The sequence below is a fragment of the Scardinius erythrophthalmus genome, assembly GCF_964197995.2.
Source record: "Scardinius erythrophthalmus genome assembly, chromosome: 15".
Lineage (NCBI taxonomy): Eukaryota > Metazoa > Chordata > Actinopteri > Cypriniformes > Leuciscidae > Scardinius > Scardinius erythrophthalmus.
In genome coordinates, this window is record NC_138235.1 from 9,362,448 (window position 1) to 9,373,030 (window position 10,583).

Sequence of the window (10,583 nt, forward strand, 5' to 3'; positions counted from 1 at the left end):
AAAGTGTACTTCGTAAAAGTACGAAGCAACCCCCTCGAACGCAAATCTCAAGAACTGACTGTGATGGGGGGCTATCTGGATATGAAAGTAGGTATCTTTCAGATCCACTGATATAAACCAATCCCCGGGGCAAATTTGCACAAGGATTTGTTTGATAGCTAACATTCTGAAGGGCCATCCCATGAGGGCGCAATTCAGACATCTCAGATCGAGGATGGGCCTAAGGCCGTCATCCTTCATGGGGACGAGGTTGCGGCTGTAAAATCCTGACGCGCTGCGTTCCGTGAGAACTATATCCATGGTGCCTTTTTCTAGCAGAGACTGAACCAAGGACATGAGCACTGTTGTCTGAGACCACTGTCTGAACCACACCCCTGAAGCGGGGTGGTCTTTGAGCAAATTGGAGTGAGTAACCTCGTTCTACTATTCCCAAAATCCCAAAAAAGTATTACAGACTGCGTCTCGCACTGAGGTGGGAGAACAGCAATTGTTACAGCTTTGAGAGGAGGAGAAATGCTCTTTTCGTGAGAATGTAACATTTTTATTTGGTTCGCCATAACAGCAAGAAGGGGTTTTGGTGCGCAAACTGGTAGGGCAGGCCCAGAACCATGCAGCAACAAACACATTGTCGTTCCAGCGCCCTGAACTGAAGTGGGGACTGGGAGACGGGCACGCTTTGAGGGTGGTCAGGCCTCGGCAGCACTTAACACTTTTCTCCTCTGTCGTGAGGCATCAGGACTGCTTTGGCTGCACAGGGTCCAGCTCTAGTTTGGGGTGAGGCCCTTGATGCTTCGGAAATGGGTTGAGATTGAGATTAAGCCACAAATGGTGCTCCAGTACCACTAGGCTGGCCATAGCATGGCCAATGGCCAAAAATCCAAATGACAGTGCCGTGGTTGGCAAGTGATGTAATCAGTGTACGCCACAATGCATTGCTATGCGGTTGCTAAGGTTTTATGAGGGGTTTTCAGCATGCTGCTGTAAGGATATTCTGGGTGATTGAAGGTGGATGCGGAACTATTAATAAGCAGTAATTAGGAGTTTATTGAGGCAAAAGTCATAGTTAATAGTTGGTTAATAGTGAGAATTGGACCCTAATCTAAAGTGTGACTGTATTCGTAAAGCTGTTTTATCATGAAGTCTAATTGCTTAGAAAAGTAATTGCACACCTCTCTTGCAAATAAAGATTGAAGTTTAATACTACTGCTAAGGGTTATGAGTTTGCAACAGTGAATTTGAGCAATAGTTACAGTATTGTTTCCCTTAGTAAACTCCACTAATTGAGGTTTTACAGACTATCTGTGCAGTATATTCAGGGCCGGCCCGCGGCATAGGCGGTATAGGCAAATGCTAAGGGCGCCACTTATCCATAGGGGCGCCAGAATGAGTATTTTTTTTTTTTTTTTTTACTTTTTTTTATAATAGGCTACTATTTTAAAACCATTAATTCGAAATACTACCAAATAAAGCAAAAAAAAAAAAAAAAAAGTCCGGCTCTTCAATCTTCCCTCGCCCATCGAGTGCCTGAAGTGCGTCAGAAACAGAGCGCGCGCGCGATCAGTTGTTGGTAATTTTGTTGTGTAGCGTGCGCGACGCCGCATCCAGTGTAGACTGCATTGCTTTTAACACACAGCTCGTAGAAACGGGCCTGGCAGCTCGCGCCAGTTCTAGACACGGTGAAAGTTTCTTGATTGTGACGGAAGGCCGAATTTACATGACACATTATAAATGAGCATAGTCTGCGATAGATACAGTGCCAAAAAGAAGAGAAGAGGATAAAGACAGAGGTAAAGTGATATAGTGAATGAACAATTTATTGCATAGGAGTAAGATACTATAATTTCATGGCAGTTATTTATTACCTTAAACTTAATGTTAGCAGTTGTTCTGAGTTCTGAGTCCCCAGACTGTAATTTTGTAACAATCATGTCAGTTTTAAGGCGTATTTTTTATTATCACTTTTTTATTAATGTTTTACTCTACAGTTGTGTGCAGTTTTGGGGGAATACAGTACAGGCCAAAAGTTTGGAAACATTACTATTTTTAATGTTTTTGAAAGAGGTTTCTTCTGCTCATCAAGCCTGCATTTATTTGATCAAAAATACAGAAAAAAAAAATGAAATATTGTGATATATTATTACAATTTAAAATCATTTGTTTTCAATTTATTGTACTTTAAATTATCATTTATTTCTGTGATGCAAAGCTGAATTTTCAGCATCATTACTCCATTCTTCAGTGTCACATGTGACATCCGGTCTATCACATGATCCTTTAGAAATCATTCTGATGATTTATTATGAGTGTTGGAAACAGTTCTGCTGTAGTGTGTGTGTGTGTGTGTGTGTGTGTGTGTGTGTATGTATGTATATGTATATATGTCTCTCCTTATTGCGCATCATATCTTACTCGTGCGGTTCACTTTTCATAATCAACATAAATAAAAAAAATAACATTATAATATTTTAACAAATATTAAACTAAATCAGCTCATTTAATGGCTACAACAGGTATAGTAGACCTAGACTCTCTATTTGTACAAATTGATGCACATTCATTTTATTCTGAATTTTGCACACATAAGTTGAAAGGCATTTGTTTGTGCATGCATAGCAAAACATAACATATCTGCAACATTTATCAAGTTCACTGATAATTATGGGCGCATTTATTAATTATTATCTTAATGAATAATGAAACAGGGACGAAGCATATAAACTGCGTTGTTTGTTCAGAATGGAATGGATCGCAAATAGATCCGAATGAAGAAACGTAGGCTACATAACTTTAGTAGAAAATGGGTCTCGAGTGTTCCTACAGAGAGGGGGTTCTCGCTGCAGAATCGGATCAAGACGAAGCAGCGAAGTCGCCTTGCGGGTTACGCGGCTTATGCGCATTGCAAGTTGTGGAGAGACACTGGGAAGTTCTCTTGAGTAAAAACAATAGGCTTCAGATATTTTATGTGGGGAAGGGGGATTGGTTTGTTAAACTATGAATGTGAAACCATAAAAAACAATTGGCGTTGATTGACGCCAATCGGACGTTCATATTTTTTTTTCCGTTTTTTTATTTGAAAGTTAGGCTAATAGACATGTTGCGTTCGGCCTGATTATGTCATTTTTTAAGTTACATAGCCTTCCTCCAGTTTTCCTCAACTTGACTAATTATGAGGCAACATTTGACCGGCATATCTTCAAAATGTCCGGAAAACGAAACCTCTGCCGGTCACTTTGACCGGCACTATTTTTTTCTAGCGGAAACTCTGATATATATATATATATATATATATATATATATATATATATATATATATATATATATATATATATATATATATATATATATATATATATATGCTAAATCATGAACACAATGACAGGGTGAAATGGGCTGTGATGCATGGGGCGCCAGGTAAAATCTTGCCTAGGGCAGCAAATTGGTCAGGGCCGGCCCTGAGTATATTGCTTCTTTACAATGGTGGTCCCAATTATTGGTCTCAGACATTGAGGAGATGAGCAGGTTAATTACACATGCAACACTTTTAATCCATTTAATCCCCAGACTCTTCAGTGTGCAGCTGATAAGGCCATTGGCTTGTCAAATATTTCTATGATTATTTCATGAGGTCATGTGCTCATATAATCTATAAATGAACGGTGGAAATGGTAAATGGGGTTTGTTTTGCTGTAATTTACCAAATTTCACAAGGAAGTGGACATGGGTGGAAGGAGATTCAGAGCAAACGAGAAGATGTTTATTTAGTGCTTTATGCTGTTTGGTCAGATTCTATGAACATATATTTTCATTTTATGCTCTCAGCAGATTGAGAAATTAAATTGGTTTTCTGTGGTTTTTAAAGCCTAGAGCTAGAATCAACTGCTTAAGTAAAATATTAATTATATTCATCTACATTAAGTAAATGTTACAGTGCTGGCCAGGCAAGGAGATGGAGAGGTGGATCTGTAGGCAGCAAACATATATATATATTTACAAATCAAAACAACGACATTAACAACAGAGGAAAAACACACAGTAAAATTCCCAGTGTTAAAATAACACTGCTCATTGTTTATATGAGTATACTGAAGCAGTGTTAAAGTTAATTAGATAATTACGTTATTAATTGAGGGATGATTGAGCATTATTGAAGACACCTGATGTTAACAAGCAGAATCACTGAAGGAGAAAATCACAAATAAGCGGACACTTTAAGTTGTCATTATGGTGATCAGTGTTTGCTTTAGTTGGCTCTTGACCCTTACATTTTTTACTTTAGATTTTGTTTGGCTGCTGTAACTGAGTTATAACAGCCAGGTGAACAAAGAGAAAAGTTTTGTTTTAACATAATCATAATTTGACCTGAATCACTGAACTCATTTATTTATTTATTTATTTATTTATTTATTTATTTATTTATTTATTTATTTATTCTCATTTTCAATGTAATCCAAAGGATTTCTTAAAAGTTGTTCTGATTAAAAACATCTTTCATTTAGGCACACACAGATATCAAAATCAGCCTATAAAAAGTAGTTTCATACTAGCCTGGCAGCATAATTCAGTGTTTTTAGTCGTTTTCACAGACTAGTGAACGGGGATCGTTTTGACGACGTTTTCGTCTGTACTTGAAAAACACAAAGAAAAAACTTTTCTGTTATTAGTACATCATTGTTGTGTGAACATACCCTTGGAGCACTGATTCTCAAAGTGTGGTATGCGTACCACCACTAGTGAGGAATCACTGAATTTCGCACGATCACACCGGTGTGATTAGAATGGTCAGTGCATCAAGCGATCAACTGCTAAATTCAAATGTTATTTCGCACGTTGTCTGGCGCTGAGCCAGAGACGGACACGCTCAGCACTTGTCATATATTTATATTAACTATTCAGTGTTTTCAACCACATAATGTTCATTTTAGGTTTCAAACATTTAAATTCACATAAGTGATAAAAAAAAAAAAAAAATAAACATTTAGAGTTACACACTGATGTCTATGGAAGCGGCAATAATAATAATTTCCACTATAATTAGACGACATGTTTTATTCATACACATTGTCAAAGTTTACTCTATTCTTCTCCCAGTTCACCGGCCACTTACTTTCATGTATTTCAGGAGAAGTGGATGAATTCATGTGTTGTAAATCCAACAGATCTGATTCTCTGAACAGCAGCACAAGCTAACAAGGCGGCACCCATCACACATATAGCTCGACTCACGCGATCATATTTTCTTTTCAGCTGGCTTTTTGGCTGATTAGGTCCACTGTCTATCTTGGCTTTCTCTTGCAGCTGCAAATTATTATTATTTTTTTTTTATCAAGTACAGTACTTTTTTTTTTTTTACTTAATATTTAAGTACAGTACTGTTTTTATTTAACTTTTAAGTACAATAAATTTTCATTTAATCTTTAACTACATTTTTTATTTCACTTTTAGGTGCAATACATTTTAATTGAATCATTATTTAAGTTTTTTTTATTTACCTGTACGTAAGCAGCACAGTGCAGTGTTAATGTTCAAACTGGGTTTTTACACTCTCTAAAAAGGGGCTGACAATAATAAATATTCCTATTAGAAATAAAACTGCCTCGTTTTTGAGCTGTGCATAGCTATAGCTGAATAGTTAGGCCTACTACACTACTGTATTTTAATATTGGTCATTATGGTGGTACTTGGAGAGCCAAATATTTTCTGAGGTGGTACCTGGTGTAAAACGTTTGAGAACCACAGCCTTAGAGTATATGTTTTTAAATTGGTTCAAGGAATATTTGTGTGTGTGTGTGTGTGTGTGTGTGTGTGCGTGTGTGTGCGTGTGTGTGTGTGTGTGCTTTGAATGATCCGATCTGGACTTGCTCTCTACTTATTTCCTAAACTGAATTTGCTGAGACTGGGATAGAAGGGATACATTTGTTTTTGACCTCCAAATGTGGTTTTAGTGCACTTTTATGGTTTGGCTTACTTTCAGCTATTTGAGATGCCTGGATCATTGTGGTGCAGTGATGTAAAGTATGTCATCGTAGTGGTCTGCTGCATCCTTCACAACATTGCATCAGTGTCATTACCTGATTTACATAATCTTTTAAGTGAATAAGAAGCTAAAACAATGCAGACAGCATGAGCAAATTGACAGCGCTATCAGTGGCCGTGAGTCATTGTTAGTGAATGTCCCCTTGTGTTTTGGAGACAGGCTATGATCAGGTTTTGACCGTAAATAATCTGTCAGTATGAGGACTCTTTTTTAATTGTATTCTCAGAGCAGCTGGTAAAGTGATTCGCTGAGAGAAAGCTGTATAAATGAAGAGATTATTCATATAAATCAGCTTGGATAGGGAATCTTCATTTCTGTATGTTTCTTTGGAGGATGTAATACTGAAGCTATAAGAGAGGACAGTCTCTCCATATGCACCCTCAGGGATGGAAGATAATCTTTTATATCCTGTTTACATAATCAGGCTTATTGTGTTAACTTAAGTCCCTTGTTTCATTGGCTTTAATTAAATCCTGAATATCATGAATTTCTCTCTTTTTTTTCCATTTACAGCAGCTTTTATCTATCTTCATCTAACCTCATCTACCCTTACATACTTATCTCATCCTCTCCCTTGCTTCATTTTCTCTTAGTCTGTGAAAGTGACTATTTTCACTTTGTAACTCGTATAGTTCATTCAGACTCCAAAATTATAAGAGCATGATAATGGATCTCATTAAACTGAACAGCAAGAAAGAACATATTTAATCAAATTAATCTCACATACATATGCCTCCTCTGCAGTCTCAGAAGGCATGTCAGCAATATAAAAACTGTACTCAGATTCACCCAAAGATGTACGTCAGATTTAGAAATCAAACTCTGCAATCAAAAGTTAGAGATCTCAAACCTTTCATTTTATCATATTCTTCCGGATTGGCTCGAAATCTCCGTTCCAGTTCATCCCAAAGGTGTTGGATGGGATTGAGGTCAGGGCATTTATGCGGGCCAGTCACCTAACTCATCCAACCATGTCTTTATAGACCTCGCTTTGCATTATATAAAAAAATAATTGAGCAATACATATGTTACCATATTTATTAATCTTTGAAAGCAATAGTTAGTAAAACATACAAGTGTTCATATTTCATGTTAACTCAGGTCCATTAAATAATATTAACAGATACAACTTTTTTATTTTAAGAATGTATTAAATGTCCTATTGTCCTATTATGCCCTTTTACAAAGTCTTGATTTTGTTTTTGGAGTTTACTAGAATATGTTTCCATGCTTGATTGTTAAAAAAAGTTCATTATTTTTCACATATTTTACATTATTACAACACCGCTCATAATTTCGGTGAAGCCTTCTTTCCCAAATACTGTGTTTTTTGATTGGCAACGCTTAGTGTGTTTGCGGGAAATGTCCCGCTCCTCCATACCTGCGAGTTCTTCTCTAATGTAAATATGAATAAATATGGTGTCAATTTCAAACCAATTTGAGCTCGATTCAGACCCTGATAATCTTAAAGGGATACTTCACCTCTGGGAAGATGAATGTGTATTTAAAATAGGTCATTTAAGTAGAAGAAATGTGGAGAAATTTTTGAATTTGGAGCTTTCTAGACTGAGAAAAGCCAGAAAATGTATTTTTGGCTTATGTGGATGAAAGACAACAACTCCCAGAATGCACTTGCTTCGCTGCCTTAGGAGGCCACGCCTACCGGTTAGAGAGCACAGTTGAAAACAACAAGGCTAGCCTAAGTAAGTGATGAGTTTGCCAGGGATTTAGAGACCCAAAATGTCCGGGATTCGGCTTTTGCGTTCTACAGTCGCCATTCATCATGTTTACTGTGGCGAGCAGGACGAGGCTGACGGCCGCGGGAGAACGGCGCGAGGCCGGTGGCTTCATTACTGAGACGCGCCGGGTCTCGCATCTCTCACGGAGGAGCGGGAATTTTCTTAGCAATGTTAAAACGCACATCAACCTATCCTAACCTTGTTTAGCGTTCATGTAAACACTACAGTCAGATTCACCGATCGGAATTAATTCAGCTAGATTGAAACGAGAGGTGTGCATGTAAACATTGAATGGCGACCGCAGAACGCAAAAGCCGAATCCCGTACATTTTTAACGATCTCGCCCGCCGGACAAGTCCGGGAAAAAGATGGTAACCCCTACTTACTCAGCTTTCTCCTATTATTCAGCTTTCTCCACAGAACAAGAGCATGCTAGCTTAGCTTCCAAAGAAAGACGGCTGATACTGTGTACATTCTGTGAGTGAGATCCCACCCTCTATGGGCGGGTTGAAAACATGCGGAACAACGCCATCTACTGGCTGTAGTCTTTAGCCTCTGGACAGAAAATCCTCCGATGACGCAAAATGACGATTTTTGCGTCATCGGAGGATTTTTTCCAGACAAAAAATACATAAATCTCTCCTCTCAGGGGGATATGAGGGGGGAAAGCATGGTAATTCGAAAATACTACAGGTTTTCTACTAATACAAAGCTTAATGCTAAATCCTGAAGTAACCCTTTAATGAACAAGAGGATAATGCACAACGGATTTCATGCACACACTCTGCAAGCACAGTTCCCTTTCGAACGGTCAGTCGTATTGCGTAACTATACGCTATGGGGAAAACTCCTTTTCTCCGAAATACTGAAGCCTTTTATAAAATAACGCAGTGCTACTGCACAGCCATAACAGTGCTGAGGTTTACTCACATGCTATTGGCTGGTCAGTGGGAACTGCACGAACCAATGGCAGAGTGTCGTAGCTGCACGAACCAATCGGTGCAAAGCCCGCCGAGCTGAGCGCTGAGCCCGCTAGAACGGGCGAGGCATCTGCCTATAAAAGACGCTCGATTTTGACATGGATTCAGATTAAATCTCCTTCAGCAACGAATCTTCTTCACTGGTGACTTACGAATCCTGCACCTTCTTCGCCGTGACTAGAGGAGCCTGAAGCAGAACAGCAAGCAAGCCAGCAGCCAGCCTGATCCAGCGCGCTCTCCCGTCAGCGATCTCAAAGCAAGCTGTCGCGTTGTTTCCCCTGCGCTCTCCGGCATATCCTTTTTCTTACTCTTTCATTCACAAAAGAGCAAGTGGCGTTGATTCAAATGCCGTGCCACTGCTGTGGCAAATGCAGAGCCCCTCTGCATGATGAGGACACTCACAGCGAGTGCGTCACCTGCCGCGCTCTCTGTTAGCGCTTCCTGTCTGGAGTTTGGCACGGCTGACTCTAAAGTCCTCCTCAAACCAAGACACGGTTATATGCCCAAAGTTTTTTCGACCCCGTTCAAAGCACAAGTAATCACGCTTTCTGCTCTTCCTAAATCGGAAGACGAACAGCAATTACACCTACTCTGCCCGGTTCGGGCTCTGAGAATGTATATTGAGGGTTCTGCCCAGTTCAGACAGTCAGAGCAGCTCTTTGTGAGCTTCGGTGGCTGCACCAAAGGGGTTACGGTTACGAAGCAGCGATTGTCCAGATGGCTAGTGGACGCTATAGTCATAGCATACTCTACTATGGGCCTGCAATGCCCCATAGGCATTAGAGCTCACTCCACAAGGGGCATGGCCTCCTCCTGGGCATGGTCCAGAGGTGTTTCTATTGGCGATATATGTAACTCGGCCAGCTGGTCCTCGCCATCCACATTCACCAGATTCTATAACCTGGAAGTCCCTGCACTGCAGGCACATGTCCCTCTGTGTGAGGCCGGCCACAGTGAGCCCGGCCCCTTTTAGGGCCCTTGGCCTTTTATCATGACATGTCATAAGCTCTTGCTTGGACCCTCATGCAAGCGTCCTACTTGAGTCCAGTACGTGTCATTGCGCTTATCATAGCACGGCGTGATTGTATTGGTTCCCCATAGTGTATAGCTATGCAATACGACTGACTGTTCGAAAGGGAACGTCCCGGTTACTATATACCTGAGATAAGGGAACGAGTATTGCGTATACAGCCGTGCTATGGTGCACACGACTTGGCGATTTGTCGCTTTAGTCGATTAAACCTGAATCCATGGCAAATTTGAGCATCTTTTATAGACAGATGCCCCGCCCCTTCTGGTGGGCTTCGCACAAATTGGTTCGCACAGCTACGCCGCTCTGCCATTGGTTCGTGCAGTTCCCACTGACCAGCCAATAGTGTGCGAGTAAGCCTCAGCACTGTCATGGCTGTGCAGTAGCACTGCGTTATTTTATAAAAGGCTTCAGTATTTTGGAGAAAAGGAATTTTCCCCATAGCATAGCATACTCAATACTCGTTCCCTTATCTCAAGGTACGTCTTGGTTACGTATCTAACCCTCGTTCCCAGAGAAGGGAATGGAGACGTTACGTTGTGATGACAAATGGGGTTTCGCTTAGAAAGCCTTTCACCTTCGAGTATACAAAATGAGCCAATGGCAAGACCCTTCGCTCCAACCCATCTTGCAGGAAGGAAAGCACGACACTGATCGGGCATTTTCTGGGGTCTTCTCGGCGAGAAGAGCACCAGGTGATGAAGAGGTTCCACTTCAAGGCGTAGACATGTCTTGTGGACGATACTCTAACGGAGGTGATGGAAGCCACCACTGGTGGTGGTAGGGTACTCAAACCTGCC